This window comes from Oryctolagus cuniculus, chromosome 2 (assembly GCF_964237555.1).
Source record: "Oryctolagus cuniculus chromosome 2, mOryCun1.1, whole genome shotgun sequence".
In the NCBI taxonomy this organism is placed as follows: domain Eukaryota; kingdom Metazoa; phylum Chordata; class Mammalia; order Lagomorpha; family Leporidae; genus Oryctolagus; species Oryctolagus cuniculus.
In genome coordinates this window covers 76,251,264-76,271,113 of record NC_091433.1, presented here as the reverse complement: position 1 = coordinate 76,271,113, position 19,850 = coordinate 76,251,264, and the positions used below count along the sequence as shown (strand labels likewise).

At 36.5% G+C, this 19,850-nt stretch overlaps 1 protein-coding gene and 1 non-coding gene across 4 annotated transcripts in view; both read right to left on the bottom strand.

Moving 5' to 3' along the window:
• The window catches only part of SGCZ (sarcoglycan zeta), a 1,210,308-nt gene that overhangs the window by 395,671 nt on the left and 794,787 nt on the right, over positions 1–19,850 (bottom strand). The window lies entirely within an intron of this gene.
• On the bottom strand, positions 3,058–3,163 carry LOC127487311 (U6 spliceosomal RNA). Its single transcript, XR_007914074.1, has one exon. It is a non-coding gene; the product is annotated as a U6 spliceosomal RNA (small nuclear RNA).

The window sequence follows — 19,850 nt, the reverse complement described above, 5'->3', positions numbered from 1 at the left end:
GGATAATCAATAAAGCTTCCCCTTGCTGTTTGCATAAGAGATGTCTCTTGGTGACGTTTTTCGGGCAGTCGACTCTAACACCTGCATTCATACATTTTTGCTTTGTGCTTCATCATCATGGGAAATCAGTCCTCAGACTCCTCTATGCACTTCCAGAAAAAGACAGAAACTCATATATCCTGTATTAAAGTATCATACTCCCCTAATTGTGCTTTTCAAAAGATACACCAGCAGGTTATAACCCTACCAGGAACCATATACCACACCTTATATTTTAGAGAGAAATTCTCAGGAACGGCTTCTGATTGTAAGGGCTCTTCCCCTGATTTGTGTTTTGCATATACTCTACTTATTCTACGTCACCTAGTATTTCCTCCCTTCCAAGTTCACCCCGTTTCTTTCCGTTTCTGTGAATAATTGACATAACAAGGTATAAACTTACTAACAATTAACTCTAAAACCTTTCTCCATGAAATTGTGTGAATATCCACTGGACTGACACTTTTGCATTTTATTAATAAGGAAAAGCGGAAAGCTGCTGACAGAAAATCTTTAAAGCAAATGTTGAGGTATTGCAGTACTTTGGTTGGATTTTATTAGCTCATTAATGAATGTTAATATTCTTCACTGAAATTTACTGCTTATATTTTTATGCTTTTTACATACTAGCGATTTTTATTACACTATTAGTATTCTAAATTGAGTTTGGATAGAAGAAATGACACAATTATCTTATTTTTATTAGATACCTCTCATAGCAGTTTTACACTATTTTATTCTCCTTCAGTAGTTTATCATCTACTAAACTTATCTCAACTGATATGTACAACAGGCTAACAAATGGTACTGTTTAACTAAATCTACAGGTCTAATTATCATATAAATGTTAAGTCTAAACTTCTAAACATCATAGCAATTTTTGAAGTATTCTGATTTTCATGAGGATACAATATTCAGACTATTTTATGTTAATAAAACAGAAGACAATATAGCAAATGTATACATGTGGAAACAGTATATTTTTCAGCTAGTATAACTTATCAGCTAATGAGGTTTCTCATATAATCACTAATTTAGCATTATTTCTTTACTCTGCAATCTTTACCCCTTCAAATATAGTTTTATATATATATACACATGTATGAATATATATACATATATATATATCCAAGAACTCACAAGAAGGAAGTTTTATATATATATACTATATAAATAAATGTTACATATAAACAAAATATATAAATATATTATAACCTATTATAATGTGCAATATATAATTTATATATTATATATAATTATATGATTATTATTTTATTATATATCACATATGTATATGTATACATGTATGTATGTATATCTCTACAATACTTATATATTATTAAAATATTCATATATAATTATATATAATACATAATACATATATATAAAGACAGTAGCTCAAGAAAGGAGGCAGGGGATGATTTGAAGGCATTCATTTGACGATTAATACAAAAATTAACAGCAATGGAAATAAAACAGTGATGAAAATAAAATTCAGACAACAACAGATATTGATGAGGATGTGGAGGAACAGGAACTCTCTTTCACTGCAGCCAGGAACACCAGATGGCTCATCCACTTAGGGAAATGGTTTGGCAACTTCTTATAAAAGAAAACATGCTCTTATCATATGACCCTGCAATTGTACCCCTGGTATTTACTCAAAGGAGTGGTAAACATAGGTTCACAAAAAACACACTTAATAATGTTTTAGAAGCTGTATGCATAATTATAAAAACTTGGAAGCAACCAGTATGTCCTGGGACACATGTCATTCTCCTCTACCATTCACTCCCAACGCTCTCCTAGCATAACATTTCATCACATTTTTTCTGCGATCTGCATTTTCATTCTTCATTCATGAATTTATTTACTATTTCATTTATAAATTGGGACTAATATGACAAGAACTTCCGAAATTTCTTGTTGCTACAGCAGGTCACCCACAAACAACTTTCCTATAGTTTTCTTTCTTTTCTCCAGCATCACAAATGTTTTCATCCTTCACTAGATCTTAGTAAGATTAATTGTAGTGTCTATATCTACGGCAGCTTAGCCTGTTTCCTAAGTAACATATCCCCTAATTCTCAAACAGTACATTCAAATACAGTAACAAAGGTCTCTCACAGATAGTGAATTAACTGCACTTCACGTGTAGTAATCAGGTTTCCATGTTAACCATTAAGTGGAAAATCACATAGACTCAAAGGTATCAACATGGGTCTCTCATTGAGCCCAATAGAGCCTTTCATGTTGAAATGTATCACCTACCAGGTAGGAATCATGTTGGATGAATTATGCGTGCCAGATAGACAGTGACGTGTTCACACTAGCAGTGACCCTGAGTCACTGAACTGAGAATTCCAGTTCTCATCTTGAATACAAGGGCTTTTAGTTTCATGATGGAATCATTTTCTCTTACTATGTTACCAGATTGTCTTCTGTCTTAGCTTAGCCATATTACTGGCCGTACTATATGAGATCTGGAGATCCCTTTTATACTCAGCTCAATGGGATTGGTTTTATTCCACTTTAAAATTTCCTGATTTCATTGCAAATGCTTTCTTATTATTTCTATTCCAAAACATAATATAATACCACTCTAAAGTCCTCTTAAATGGCTGCAAGTATATTTTTAATATTTGTAAGCAAGGGGGGATATGAAATTTAATAAGACCAAAATGCAATGTGCACACTATAACACTATATGTTGTTGTCATTTAAATATGATTAGCATTACATATTTTTCTTCCAGATTCTTATAGTTTAAGTCCTGAAATATTCATTGTATCAAACCATTGCTCTTCTATTTACTAATAATTCATCTCAGTTATGTTTTCCCAGGGTAAAACTTATTAACTGAGGATAATTTAAAACATAGATACTTACTATATTTGGGTATTTTAAAGCCTATGAAATATTGGAGTTTTAATCTGATGTTGTTCTACCCTAGAAATAATTGCCTTTTCCAGGTACCTAGGAGAACTAGCATAACAGAGCCAGCATAATGCTATTTTTCAAAATTATGAACCTAACACAAATTTGCATGTCATCCTTGCACAAGGGGCCATGCTAATCTCATCTTTGTCATCTCAGTTTTAGTATATGTACTGCCAAAGAGAGCATCGTAACTCTACTTTAAGGAATGAAATCTCTGTACTGTAGTAAGTGTTGTGACACATTTATTTCTGTCTCACACTTTCTTTCAGAACATAGTACTTTGGGGTTAATAGACAGCACAGCTGGTTAACCGGGGTCCCTACTCTCAATGGGCTTTGAATAGAAGCTCTTCTCTGCCTCACTCCACAAGGCTCCCAAAGGTCTGCTCAGTCTTTTGGTTGCTTCCCCCAGAGAGGCAAATCCCCTGATTTGGAAAAGTTCTGAATGCAAGATTCACCTTTCTGGCTTCTATTGTTCCCTGCCCAAATCTCCATCTGGTTATACCCTCCATCTCAATCATGCTTTGATGCTACTTTTATCATTTTTGACCTATTATCAGAATTTAAAAACTGATGGATTAGTATTTTCCTGTTTTATATTATGAGCAAATGTTTGAAATAACTATTCTGATTCCTATTATTTTACTAAAATAAATAAAACTTTTTAAATTTATAGCTTATTGGATAACACCGTTTTAACTTTGCCACCTTACCTTGATGAAAGTTTAAACAAATTTTCTTCTGGCTGTGGTCCCCTGCCCTCCATTTTTGTAAATCATTTACAGTCATGTGTCATTTAATGATAGTGATACTGCTGAGAAATATGATAATGCTGTGGTTGTACTGATGTTAGAGCATATGTGATAACCAAAAGAATTGTGCAAACCAGTAGAACTGAACAGGAGGCAATTAAGTTTTACAGAACACATACATTTTTTAGGCCCTAATTTCATTAAATATTAAAGAGCAATATACATTCCTGTAAAATTCCTCTTTTTACTTAAGAATTAATTATTAGACAATTATTTTAGCAAAACCATTTTTTAAGAGGCAATGATTACATTCAAACATTAGAATAAGAACAATGACTTGTAAAATTCAACACTCTAAGCTACTTTACTACTATAGTCACTGTGCCTGTGGATGGACAAATCTGTTCCAGTGGTCATCCCATTATAAAGTGGATATAACATAGTCTCTTCAAAATGTTAAACAAGATCTTTCTTATTAAAAGGACTACAAATATGATCCAACCTACCATGACATTTTATTAACACAAATTAATTTTTATGTCCTCAAGGCTGCATTTGTCCATTAGAATTAATTAACACCTGTGTTTGTGTATGTGTATAAATGGTGTCATGGAGGGGTAGGAAGAAAAGATGGAAAAAATGAAGATGTGCTAACTTGTTTCCATTTTTATTATACATAAAACATATGAATGCTATGTTAAAAACAAAATACAAACTAGAGAAATATTTGGCACTGGTATTTTACAATATTTAATGCATAACACTGCAGATGATAGGATCTTATAGCCTTCCTCAGCTTGATCATTCCCTCCCTCCTGCTTCTCAGCTGGATAACTTTATCCATATTTCCCATAGGTAGCATTTCTTACTTGCTCACATACTGTCTGTGCTTCATAAAGTTATTTATTGCATATAGAAATATAGAATATATTTACCCATCCATATTCTTCTTGTAAAACATCAATATCATTTGAGTGTGATGGTGAGTGTCTTAAAAAGCATGCTTTACTTCATTCAGAAATGGATCATGAAGAAATTCAGGACAAAATGAGACCTGCTGATTGTCATCCTCTTTTTTTAGAAAACTTTTATTAAATAAATATAAATTTTGATAGTACAGCTTTTGGATTATAGCAGTTTTCCCCCCGTGACCACCCTCCCACCCACAAACCATCCCATCTCCTACTCCCTCTCCCATCCCATTCTTCATTAAGATTCATGTTCAACTATCTTTATATACAGAAGATCAACTTAGTATATACTAAGTAAAGATTCCAACAGTTTGCACCCACACAGACACACAAAGTATAAAGTACTGTTTGAGTATTAGTTTTACCATTAATTCACATAGTACGACACATTAAGGACAGAGATCCTACATGGAGATTAAGTACACAGTGACTCCGATTGTTGATTTAACAATTGACACTCTTATTTATGATGTCAGTAATCATGTGAGGGTCTTGTCATGAGCTGCCAAGGCTATGGAAGCCTCTTGAGTTCACAAACTCCAACCTTATTTAGACAAGGCCACAGTCAAGTGGAAGTCCTCTCCTCCTTTCAGAGAAATGCACCTGCTTCTCTGATGGCCCATTCTTTCCACTGGGATCTCATTCACAGAGATATTACATTTAGGTCATTTTTTTGCCACAGTGTCTTGGCTTCCCAGGCCCTAGAAACTCTCATAGGCTTTTTAGCCAGATCTGAATGCCTTAAGGGCTGATTCTGAGAACAGAGTGCTGTTTATGGCATTTGCCATTCTGAGTTTGCTGTTTATCCTGCTTCCCATGTAGGGTCCTCTCTCCTTTTTAATTCTATCAATTACTATTAGCAGACATTGGTCTTATTTATGTGATCCCTTCAGATTGTCTTCCTCTTTGACTCAATTGTGTAAAATTAAAATTAATGGTGTTGATTTGATCTTTCAACAAGCACTTAGCTGAGCTTGAGGAACAGATCAGGAATACAATTTTCACACTGATTTTTCACACTGATGTTCATAATACAAGTGAACATATACCACTAAAAACAAAGCAAACAACAAAAGATATCTATCATAAAATTTGAAATTCCCATAAAAATTTTAAAGTAATTTGCAGCAAGAATAAGAAGTCCCCACCTGTAGAGCTAGCTTCCATATGGGCACCAGTTTGAGTCCCTGGCTGCTCTACTTCCAATCCAGCTCCCTAATAATGTGTCTGGGATAGCAGCAGAAGATGGCCTAAGTGCTTATGCCACTTCTACCCGGGTGGGATACCCAGAACAAGCTCCTGGTTCCCTCCCTCCCTCTCTCTCTCTTTCTCTGTAACTCTGCCTTTAAAATAAATAAATAACTTTTTAGAAAAGACTATTTCTCTCTTATTCTACTAATATTTTTATCTAATTTCTTTTATTATACGTCCTTATTTTAATTGATCTTCAAATTGATATTATTCTCATCATTAAAATAATGTCCATTTGGCTTACATGGTTTAGTTATTCTTGAAAATATTTGGCATACTTCTTATTAAGTACATGTTGGAATGTTTACAAACTGATGATCCTCACTCTTTTAAATCCGTAACAACGACCCCCAACAGACACACAGCACAGTGTAAGCAACTGAAACAAACCCTGTTATTCGTTTTCCTATATCCAGATATACTGCTTGATTAGAATGTAAAATCCTCTTAATATCAAATATTCCATGCCTCGGGGATCTCTTATATGCTACAAGCTCCTGTAAATTATTAGGAGTATTCAATTGATGTGGGGATACAGATTTCTAAGGTTGCTTGAGCACTGAGCTATCTAACTAGTGTCAAGACGCTATTTCAATAATGTACTAAATAGTACTCTTGGGAATCTAAGAAATTTATGTACTTCCCAGTGAACAAGAACTTATAAGACCTTGAAAAATGCAATTTTGTTGTATCCTTTAATAGATGAAGCAAAACTGATATCCATTTGAATATATTTTATATCTGAATCTATTTGTATTCATTTCCCTTTGCTTGAATTATACATTTTTTAGGTTACTGAAAGCAAGAAGCAAGGAAGACAAGAAATGAAATACTCATCTTTACACTGTGCTTCCATCTGCTAACCCTGTGCTGCACAGACAGATTATAAATTGGTGTCTTGGGGAACCCCTTTGGTATTTCATTTTATTAGTTCATCTTGGAAAATATATTTCACAGGATTGTGTATCAAAACTGATTTAAATTTTGACTTATATGACTTATATAGGAAAGAATTTTTAAAAATATGTCAGAAACCAAGATACTGCAAAATCCTTTATCATTATAGAATAATAAAATTCCAGTCACCATTGACTTAGGAATCACACAATAACTCTAAGAAATTTTAGACATAATATTCATGAGTGAATATGGCTCATCATTAAAGTCTGTAAAAATCAGCACCATAATTTATGGTTAAAAATACAGAAACACTAGATATGAACTTATTTTGATAGAGACAGACACATTGTTCATAAGGTAAAAAAGAAAAATATGTATAAAAATACTTGTTTATAATTAAGATTTCATCGTAAAAATGTGCTCATCATGAATCAGATGTGTGCTTTGTGAGGGCTGGCATTTTGGGGTAGCAGGTAAAGCCACAACCTGCAAAGCCGGCATCCCATATGGGTGGTATTTGATGTCCTGGCTGCTCCACTACCAACCCAGCTCCCTGCTAATGGCCTAGGAAAAGCAATGAAAGATGGTCCAAATCTTTGGGCCTCTGTCTCCCACGTGGGATGAAGCTCCTTGATCCTGATTTCAGCCTGACAAAACAATATGCAGCCATCTGAGGAATGAATAAGCAAATTGAAGGTATACCTCTCTCTTTCTCTCTCTCTCTCTCCCTCCCTCCCCCCCTTCTTTCTGTAACTCTTTATTTTTTTTAAATTTTTTTTATTTGACAGAGTTAGACAGTGAGAGAGAGAGAGACAGAGGGAAAGGTCTTTCTTCCGTGGGTTCACCCCCAAATGGCTGCCACGGCCGGACCTACACCGATCCGAAGCCAGGAGCCAGGTACTTCTTCCTTGTGGGGAGCAACTCGGACTAGACTAAGTTACTGGAATTAAGACTTATTCTATGCATCTGCTCTCCCACAATATGGCGCTGGGAGAGGAGAAAACAGCTTCTACACAGCTGCCTCCAGTTTGACCAATAAGCTGCAGGAGCTGATCCTGCTCCTGATTGGAGGAGAGCAGCGTGCTCAGCGTGTGGGTAGCAGAGTTGGGATTGGTGGAAGAGGACTATAAAGGAGGAGAGAGACAACATGCACCAGGAACATCTATCTGAAGGAACACCTGTGCAGCCCCCGAGAGAGCTGGCCCGCGGTGTGCCGCTCCCCCGCGGAAGTGGGGAAAGTGGCAGGGGGAACCGCCCCTCCACAGAGGTGGAGGGGTTGCCAGCCAACCCGGGAAGAACCAGCAGCAAACCCGGGAAGGGCCGAGCAGACAAAAGAACAGCGCAGGGTCCTGTGTTGTTCCTCCGCGAATGGGGGAGCGACACTTCCTGGTCTCCGACACGGGTGCAGGTGCCCAAGCACTTGGGCCATCCTCCACTATCTTCCTGGGCCACAGCAGAGAGCTAGACTGGAAGAGGAGCAACCAGGACTAGAACCCAGTGTCCATACGGGATGCTGGCGCCGCAGGCGGAGGATTAACCAAGTGAGCCATGGCGCCGGCCCCTCTGTAACTCTTTCAAAATAAGTAAATATAATTTAAGAAAGTGTGTGAGTACTACATCACCAGTTTCATTATACTAGTTCCTATTCAATTTAGAGTGACTCAAATTTGAAATTCTGAATGAGGCATGGATATTTACTCTTTCAAGTAGAATAAGGTTCCAAGAAGAAACACAAAAGCTCTGCCACTCAAGTGTCCCATTCCCTGTCAGCTGCCAATCAAACTGAACTTGCCATATTTCTGCTCTCACGGCCACTATTGCCATCATCACCCTCTCTTCTGTCTCAGCTTCAGCTCTCCTAATCTGTGATATTTTAACAATTACATATTCCTCCTGTGTGCTTCACTGTCAGAGAATGACAACCAACTTCTCCCTATCTTGAACATCTAAAAGTCCTCCTTGATATTTCCTTCTCCCAGCACATTCTCATCTCTACCAAGGCTTATCAGACTTTAGCTGGTCTGTATTTTGTGAAGGCATTTTGTCTTTCTGACTGCATGAATATCGGGGGATTCCAGTCTGTTAGCATCTCCCACCTGGCTTATGGTGAGACTCTCTAAACCCTACAGGGTTCTGCTAACCAACGTCTGTGCAGACCCAGAATGGTCTAATGAAAAGTACATATGGTTATCAAGTAGCTCTGCTTTAAAACACTTGGATACTTCTCATAAGTAATAAGGTAAATATCAACATTCCAAAACAGGATTTTTTTTCAGATTTATTGTATGTATTTGAAAGTTAGGGTGACACAGAGAGAGTGAGAAACAGTCTTTCCGTCCACTGATTGACTCCCCAAATGGCTGCAATGGCCAGAGCTGAGCTAGCCTGAAGCCAGGAACGTGGAAATCCACCCAAGTGTCCCACAAGTACTTGGGCCATCTTCTGTACTTGATTCAGCACTCCCATAGGTGATGCTGACATTGCAGGCTGTTTCTTAACTGTGGTGTGACAACACCTGCCCCCTTAAATAGGATTCTGACAGTGCAGTATTGGAATTTTTCCTTTTTCTTTGCTTTCATCTTAAGCTAGAGCTCTTCCTGATCTAGATGAATTAGTAATGTGTCTTTAAAGGTTAATTTATTTATTTACTTGAAAGTCAGAATGATGGGTAGCAGGGGCCCGGCACTTGGGCCATCCTCTGCTGTTTTTTCCCAGGCCATTAGCAGAGAGTTAGACTGGAAGGTAAACAGCCAGGACTCAAACAGGCACCCATATGGGATGCCAGCATTGTAGATGGCGGCTTTACCTGTTGCACCGCAACATTGGCCTCTCCTCTATACATCTTACCTAGCCCAGCATTCCACTGCACCACTGTTGATGTCATTATTAATTTGAAAGACTGAGAGATGTTAATACTCATTTGTGTCTATATCTAAAGCAATATTGACAGTGTATCTGGAGAAGGAAAGAGACGGACAGAGGTATCTTCCAACCTCTGGTTCACTCCCACAATAGCTAGTGTTGGGCCAGGCTAATACCAAGAGCTTGGAGCTCCAGTTGGTTCTTGCACAAGGCTGGCAGGAAGCAGATACTTGGGCATCATTTACTGTTTCTTTGTATATGCAACAGTGGGAAGCTACAGTCAGAGGCAGAGCCATTACTCAAACCCAGTCACCAGGGAAATGGATGTGGGTGCCCCAAACAACACCTCAACTGCTGCAGGAGATGAGATGTTTAAGAAGTAGTTGGGTCATGAGCATTCTACTCTTTACAATATACTAAAGTAATTATAGCAGGAACAGCTTAGTTATCCATGGCTGAAATCTGTTCCTAGTAAGTGAACAGGTAAGTACCCTGCCCTTCTACCTTCCACCATGGCATGAAAACATCAAGAAAGCCCTCACCAGGAGTCCTGTGATCTTGTACTTCCCAGTCTTCAGAACTGTGAGACAAATGTCTCTATCCCAGATACTCTGTTATAGCAGCACAAAATGCATTAAAACTGATGAATATGCAATTGATATGCACCTAGCTATTCAATTATCACAAGAGGGGAGGCGGTAGTCATTCCCCTATAGTTAGGAGGACACATATAAGATTTTCTCCCAAGTCACCCTTTTTGTAGAAGAATTAAATAATCTTATCTTTAAAACCTCTCAGGAAATTTTGATATCCATTTGTCTGTATTAACAAGGTGGAGACCCCGGACACTCTAAAGTCTCTCTCAATCACTATCTTCAGTCTTTCAAAAAATAAGAAGAATTTATAAAAGAGCTACAGGGGCCAACCCAATCCAGCTTTTGCTTTCAGGAATGTATCTTTTTCTATTATGTATGAGTTTCAGAATTTCATGGGAAACTTAGAATGATCTTTTATTCCCAATCTAATTATACCCCAAACAAAACTGAATGTACATATATGCATACACATGTATTATACACATTCACAAATCTACCAACAGGTTTCTTGGATTATATTTCAATTGTTCAACTATTCATAAGAAGTGGGTTGGTTTTATATTTCCAAATTACCAATACTACACAGGCTTTGGTTGAAAAAAATTTTAGTCTATCAAAAGTAAGGAGTTAGGAACCCATGTACACATCAAGAGAGAATGAATAGCTTTGACTGGCCTAGACTATATAATCTGTATACTTGTGAATGCTTTTAACCAAAAGAATGCATATGGATTTGAAATGGCTGCTTAGTTGATTTCTACAATAGCCTGCAATAGGTTTTTACCTGTCCACAACCTTACTAATCATCATTAGACTCTGTAGTGTTAGTATTAGGCTTTAATTTGACCAAGGCACAAGATAAAGTCATAAGGATACAGCACTATTTAATTGCCACAAACATTGTTCCTTTTAATTTTTTTTCTTCTGAATTTAGAGGTAACTCTGGAACTATCTCAAACATCATGTAACATCCTTGTGTTTGTCATAGGTGTTTTAACCACCTTTCAGGACATAGTGTCATGTTGACCCTTGACTACTAATTTAATACCTGGTCATGGGCATGAATTTGAATTTATGGGGGATTATTTTATATATATATCACAGAATTTGGATACAACTACCATGCGACTGTAGAGTTTATCAGGGAAAAGTCAAAGAAGAATATGTATTTCACCATGCAGAGGATAATTATCTTTGGAGAATATATATCAGTTTCCTTCAAAATACCCAAATAATGAAAAATTTGTCATTGGTTCCAATAGCAGACATAGCTACTATCAGATTTTTAAATTAATACATTACTGCTTTCATCGAGTGAAGATTACTAGAAAACATATGACTACTAAATTAATTAGCACATTGACTGACATAATTCACATAGTATGGATCAAGCACTTAACCCAACTGAAAACTTGAACAAGATTACCTTATAGTTTAATTTGTTTAAAGATTTATTTTATTTATTTGAAATACCGAGTTACAGAGAAAGGTAGAGACAGAAGTTTTTCATCGCTGGTTCACTCCTCAGATGGCTGCAACAGCCAGAGCTGCGCCGATCCAAAGCTGGGAGCCAAGAGTTTCTTCTGGGTCTCCCACGTGGGTGCAGGGGCCCAAGGACTTGGGCCATCTTCTACTGCTATCCCAGGCCATAGCAGAGAGCTGGATCGGAAGTGGAGCAGCCGGGACTAGAACTGGTGCCCATATGGGATGCCAGCACTTTAACCAGGTCTTTAACCCACAGTGCCACAGCACCTGCCCCAATATAGTTTAGTATTGTTGGAAAATTCTGGCTCTAGGTCTCAGGAAGCTATTGGACTGATTGTGTGCTGTTAGTGTGAACTCAAAATACAGCTAAACATGATCAATGTGCATTAGAAACTGTATTAAGCATCCTACATATATTTTCTCATTTAATCCTTCAATGAATTTATAAGATAGGAAATAAACTAGACTTTAATTGCTCTGCTAAGGTCAAAGTGCAGAAAAACTCATTATAATTCTAATGTAGGATATTCTTCCAATTAAAATTAAGAAATTTATAAAAGATAATTGCTCCTGCCATAATAAAGACATGGAATAAACTTTTGAAAAAAATTATATTTTTGTTTAAAACCATAAAAAAGCTGTGGCTGGCATAAGTATTGGAATAGCTTCTGAGACACCATTTTAGATGTCTCCTGGGACGCCTACAGCAGGTGCTGGATTGTCTGAGTTCCAGTGCTGCTTCCAGTTCCAGCTTCCTGCTATTAACAGACCCGGGAAGACAGCAGTGATAGCTGAAGTGCTTGAGTTCCTGCCACTCACATGGAGAAGTGCTTTCAGTTCTGAGCTCCCGACTTCAGCCTCACCCAGTCCTGAATGTTGTAGGATCTGGGGAGTAAACCAGTGAATGGAAGATCTCTATATATCTCTGTCTTTCAAATAAATATTTTTTTAAACAGGATGTGGTCTTAAAATTTAAATGGACAAACCCTTGCTGGGTGATCACAGAATGATAACTGATACCATCCTTAAGGGCCCTTAATGAGCTGAGGTGATGGTTGGGTAGACAGTTGAGACTACAGTGGCAAAGAACTTGGATGGCACAATGTGAGACAAACAAAATATTTCATGGTATAGGAATCTGGGATGTAGGTTGAGAAGTAGAAATATAATATAGCCTTCTATCATTTAGGTACTAAGCCCTGCAGGAGCATGGAGGAAAACATTAATAGCAAGTGTCATTTGGATTTTTTTTTACAAGCATCCTGAACCATTTATTACAAACAACTACCTCGCAGAGGAGACCATTTCTCTATCAGGCAATTCAATATAAGTATTTAAATTTAAATCTTGGGGTCTGTGCTGTAGAGTAATGAGTAAAGCTGCTGCCAGATATGCCAGCATCCCGTATGGACGCTAGTTCAACATCTGTCTGCTCCACTTCCGACGCAGCTCCTTGCTAAAGTACCTGAGGAAACAAGGGAATATGGCCCACGTACTTGGCCCCTGCACCCATGTGAGAGACATGGATGAAGCTCCAGGCTCCTGGCTTCAGATTGGCTTATCTCTGGCAGTCGTGGCCATTTGGGGAGTTAACCAGCAGAAGGAAGAGCTGTATGTCTGTCTCTCACTAGCTTTCTCTGTAACCCTGCCTTTCAAATAAACCTTTAAAAATAAATATAAATAAACCGATAAAATTGAATTCTTGCTCCAAAATATCTGTTGTGCTAAAGCTCATTGAATTTGATTTTAAAAATCACTGATTTTATATGACAGTCACAGATAACTGAATTAGTTATATTTCTTAATTCATAGGACATTGTCATACAGTTTACAAGTTTCTCATTTGCCTAAATCCTGTCATGCCTTTTTCCTTGCAGTAGACAAGTGTTCTAATTTGATACATGATATTAAACCAAAATAAATTTTGCCTCTACCAGCTTCCCTACTTTAATGTTAAGTGTGTTCCCAAGTGACCTCCATACATGGTGAACTGCAAACTGCCTTACTGTATAAATGAATCGCAAGCTATCCTCAATATACCTTTGTAATCAAGCAGCCAGGTGTCAGCCAATCACAGTTGAGGTTCAGCCAGTCACAGACTGCCAACTACTCTGATAATGTCCATAAAAGTCAAATGCCCACTGCAGACAATCATGGTGTTTCTCTATGACACTTCCTTTTCTCTGGCTATTAATACAATCTGTATGTGTGGTGTCACGGGGGCCTTCCAAATCATCTTTAGTCTGGAAAGTTTCCTGCTTCTGGGATCTTCATCCTGGCTCCAATAAATTTGTAAAATTTAACTATCTTCAGTCTTTCTCCTATCAAAGTCAATGACTCTGAAAGAACTGTTAAAAAACACAGTAATTTTTGAGTGTGTGTGTGTGTGTGTATATATATATGTACATGAGTGTACACATTTTGTATTAATGTACTCTTGAATAAATATAATTCTATCTAACTTTTTCATAAAGCATAATGATCTTCATTTATCATTATATTGGTACAGGTTCCTTTAATTTTGTTTTCCCCTCATATCGCATAGTTTCCAGTAAATTGAATCTACCACATTTTAATATTCAGGCTTATAGCAGATTAAATACCCACAGCCTGCTACGTTTTATAATAGAATGTCTCACTAGAGGGGAAGAAACATATTTTAAATAGTCAAAATGGTTCTGTGAATACTAATTTTGTCAAGATATATGGCAAAGAGTCAATGCAGAGCATTTGCCTGTGAGTTTTGTTGAGTTTGGAGCACACCTTTTTCAATAGGGTGGGTAAGATTAAGTTTGAAGCAAAATGTGGATCGTAGTCACTAAAAGTGTTATCTTATTTGATATTACAAAGTGTTTATTACATTCTTTCCAACTTAAAAATTTATTACTAGCTACTCAATTAAATTTTAGTAGCATATTCCTGGTTTATTTGCTGTTATTTCCTTGAGTATAAAGGGAATTCATATAGAAATACTCAATGAAGTATGGAGTTTCTGAATTTGTATACATTATTCTTATTTACTCCTCTCAAAGACACAGGACCAGCACTGTGGCATAGCAGGTAAAGCTGCCACCTGCAGTGCCAGCATCCAATATGGGCACTGGTTCAAATCTCAGCTGCTCCACTTCTGATCTAGCTCCTTCTGTGGCCTGAGAAAGCAGCAGAAGGTGGCACAAGTGTTTGGGCCCCTGCACTCATATGTGAGACTGGGAAGGGGCTCCTGGCTCCCGGAATCTGATCAGCCCAGCCCCAGCCATTGCAGCCATTCGGGGAGTAAACCACTGGATGGAAGATCTTTCTCTATCGCTCTCTCTCTTTCTCTCTTGCTCGCTCTCTCTCTCTCTCTCCCTCTCCCTTTCAAATAAATAATAAATCTTTAAAAAAAAAGACACAGGTGTTCAGAAGCAAATACAAATATTTAACACAAAGTAAACCATGACTTTGATTATTTATCAGCGTTAGTACAGTTAGTACAGTTAGTACACTATTGCTGTTTTTTAACAAATTGTGGCAACTTAATGACTTACAACTATGACAATTATTATGTTAAAGTTCTTGAGCTCAGGAGTGCAAAGTTGGTCTCAATGGGCTAAAGTCAATGTTCTAGCAAGGCTGCACTCCTCCAGCGGCTCCAAGAGACAAATCCCTTTGCATACTTCTTTCAGGATCCACATACGGCCTCTATGAGCTCAGGGTCCCTTCACTAACTTCAACCCAGTAGCGCCACAGCTTTGAATTGCTCTGACTCTTTTGCTTCCTTTTTCTACTTGTAACGATAGTTACAATCACACTACTTGGATAATGGAGAATTATCTCCCCTTCTAAAGGTCTGATGAGCAGAGTTAATTATGTCTGCAACTTTAATTCACTTTTGCCACGTAATGCAACATATTCACAAGATCTGAATATATGGATAACTTTGGGAGCTGTTATTCTATTATGACACCTCTTGATAAAGAACTTAAAAAGGTAATACCCACTGAATTGCATACTTATAAATTAATATTAAAGTGAATCAATCAATTTTCGCTTTTGTAATTTACATAATAATAGAATAATCGTATGAAAGAGCTGAATGCTTTTAAACTTAACTCTCATTAGTAATCTATATAATGAGGTTTGTGAGTTATTGCTAAATTTTCTTTAATGTTTCTGAAAACACAATCATGCATCAGATATTTCTAGAAGAAAAGAGGTATGACAGTGATGTGTAGGACTTTTCTAAGTGATGTCCAGCTTTGCTAATTTGGTTATTTAGCAGATTTGTTTGCCATTTGTTTAATATTCTGTATACAACTAAAACATTTGTATCAAAAGATATTTAAGATATACAATAGAACAATATTTTAAGAAAATATATTGCAAATGTATGTTGAAATAAAACATCACTTTGAATACTGCATAAAAGGCATGCATTTATGTGTAAAAAACAAGGGTATAATTAATAATCATTTGATTTGATAGTTTTCTTAATAGTATCTTAACATAGAGAAATTCAGCAACTCTAATAAGGAGATAACAAATTATCTTGCTTTTCACGTGGTTCACAATTCTTTGCCTTCAACAAAATTGAAGGTGGAACTGCTAGAATTGTTAGATAGTAAATCATTAATAACCATGTCTCATGATGGAGCCTTGTACTTCTTTTGATGTATCTCTGAAGGATTTCAAATAATTCTATGACATTGCTATGAAAAAAGACTTTTATTTCATTTTACTACTTCTTAAGTGCAAGATTTTACTGTGCTTATGTCCATAAACATGAAAAATAGGAAAAGAATTGATGCTGAACCTTGTCTTGCTCCAGTAATAAAATAATATTTATTCAAATACACATGAATTTATTAGAAGAGAATGAACCCTTCATCTCATTTAGGTTTATATCTATAATTTAACTTTTCACAGAGTTTGGAATTTAAACAATGTATTTTTGTTATTATAAGCACACTAATTCTAAAGTGTATTACTATGGCAATAATGATTCAACTCAGAATAATTTTTAAGACTTGTTATTGGATATTTAAAATAAATTATTTCATTTATAGCCTTGTTTGAAGATATTTATGATAAACAATCATTTAAAAGTCTTCAATTTTAAAAATATATTATGAAGGCAGATTGGAAATGTTACTTTATGGGGCAAAATGTATAAATTAACTCATTGCATTTTAAATCTATGTGTCCTTTTAGTAGAGTTTTCATTTTTCATTCATTTCTATAAATTATCCTCACTCATAGTTTTTCAAATAGCTCTCTCCTATATTGATTTCTTGATTGAGTTACTGGTTATTATCAGTCAGCAGCTGCTATGATTCTTTACATAAGATTACAACGTTGGTCTGCCTTCCTTCTCCCTTCCTCTCTTCTTCCCCTCCTCCATCCTTCCTTATTTACTCTCAGTTCTTTTCTCTCTCTCCCTCCTACCCTTCTCCTACTCTTTCTTTCTTTTTGTGTTTTTTCTTTATTTGGCAAGTCACAAAAGATAGGAATCATGAGATGTTCATTTTGTTTATAGATGTATTCTAACTATGTGTGACAATGCCTGGCATTGTACAATAAATATTTGTTAAATAAATGCACATCTTCCACTTCTTTATGACATCTGCACTCCCCTCTGACAGAGGTCCTAGCCTTCTCCCTACCTCACCCCTGCTGAAACCAATTTGCTCTTTATGTCCTTCCTGCTACCTTCATTTGAACTACTATATGTGAAATCAATAAACACTTGCTTTTTCCTTTATAAACTGTGATTTGTAATTCTTTGGTTTCAACATCTAAGCTTTCATCAAAAGAAAAATTTATTTTACCTATTTTTTTCACTTGGAATCTGAAAATTAGATTATGCTTTTCAGTCTGTTATTCTCACTTTATACTCCTAAGCATCTATTTTTTTTATTTCTGAGTTATCAAAGATTATTAAGTACTCTGAAGATTATTTATTAAGGCTTTAAAGCATTCTTTCCTTTTTTTAAAAAAAAAATTTTGTATTTACTTGGAAGGCAGACTTTCACAGAGCAAATGAGACAGAGAAGTCTTTTGGTCCAGCCCTAGCCATTGTGGCCATTTGCGGGGTAAACCAGCAGACACAAGATTGACCTCTCTCTCCCTCTCTGTCTCTTTCTACCTCTGTCTTTCTCAGTCTGCCTTTCAAGTAAATAAAATAAATCTTTTTTAAAATCAAAAGTGTATATCCAGCATCATACCTAATTCAAAATGTAAATTAAATCATCTGTTTTTACTTTCCTTGACTTTCTCACAAGTGCTGTGCTAATATCTCATATGCAGATTTCTCTTCCTCTTTTATTCTTAGGATATAGTTTAGATGATACATCTGCAGGTCATGCTAGTTAACCATTGTGCCAGGAAATTGAAAATATTGGTCTCCTTGGTCTCAACTGGACCCTTAACTTCCTAGGTAATCCCTCTCTCTTTCCCAGTGCAATGGTGCTCAGGGACTGGTTTCTGGACCAGCAGTATCAATTTCAGGGGAAAATTCCTTAGACCCTCACTCGTACCCCATACCTACGGAATTAGAAACACAGGGTTCAGCACTCAGTGTTGTAACAAGCTCTCTAGATGAGTCTCAAGAAAGCTAACAGCTGAGAACTGCCCTACAACCTTTATTCTCTCACAGGCCTATGTGACCATATGACCTTCACAAATTTCTCAACTTGTTTCTCACCTGTCACTTTCTCATTTGATGAAAGGTAATCAGAAAAGATCCTCTACCCACAAACCCCTCTGTTTCTGCATTTATTTATATCACCTCTTACCTACTCAAGAACCTAGAAGTCTCTCTCATCTCTTTAACATCATTTTCTCTCTCTACCGTATCATCTCATTGCTATTAAAGAAGCAACCAAACAAATAAAGCAAGCTATTATTTCTTTCATTTTAAAAAAATAAGTCATTCCCTTGATTCCTCATGCCTTTCTTGGTTTACCTGGACACCTAATTCTTTATTTCCCTTCACAGACTAAACCCCTGATCTGTATTTTTCACTCTATCTCAAATGTCTTTCTTCTTTTTTTCTTTCTGGGATTTATTCTGGTTTGATCTGCCTGACCTCCAATTAGATTGTTCTTGTGGAGGACACCAGTGATTTCTATGTATCTAAATTTCCTTGTCAACACCCACTGCAGTTCTTTATTTAAATGAACAATAGCAGTTAACATATATGCATCTCTTGTCCTTTCAAAAACCATATGTTTTCATCAGATCATACACTGTTTTTCTATCCAGCTCATCCACCCACCAGGATTTTTCAGGTCTCCTCTGCAGTCTCCTTTCTTTTAAACTTTGGTGTTCATGGGGTCCAGTTCTTAGATCTCTGTAATTTTCTAGTCACATAATCTTGCCTAGTGAGCTTAGGGCAGTCTCAAAGATTTAAATATCTTTATATTCTAAGACTTGTCAACTTTGAACCTCTGTTCTGATGGACAACCTCACCAAAATGCCAAATGAAAAACTCAAAACCAACAAGACAAGCTCTGATCTTCCCCATATGCCAAACTGTCTTTCCAATTGCTCATTACAAACACTATGTTTTCATCCTTGATTCCTCTCTCACAAACACCAGGTCTAATCAGTAAATTGAGTCAGCTTTGCATTTGAGCTATACCTGGTATGTGGCCTCTTCTCACCACTACTTCCACCGCTGCCAACTTCATTAATACAAACATCTTTCCTACATTCCCTTTGTCCAGTCCTGGTATTCTTCCAAATATTTGTTCAAGAAAGTAGTATCAAGGAAATTACCTTCATAATTAGAACATGCTATCTTCTCTGTTCACTTTCTCCTTTGTTCATTAGCAATGATTTGTAACAGTGACTGTAAGCTATGAAAATACATCACCTATCTTAAAAGTTATCCCATTTTAGCCAAAATGAACCCCAAGAGCATTACAAAGTCCCAACATTAGCTATGACTCAATGACTTAATCTTTATTTTTTATCCCTGACTCATTCCTTGTATCTAGAATTTGCAGAATTTCCCTATTCCAGGTCATTGTTAATATTCTTTCTGTAAAGAATCTAATCATATAACTTTTCCAC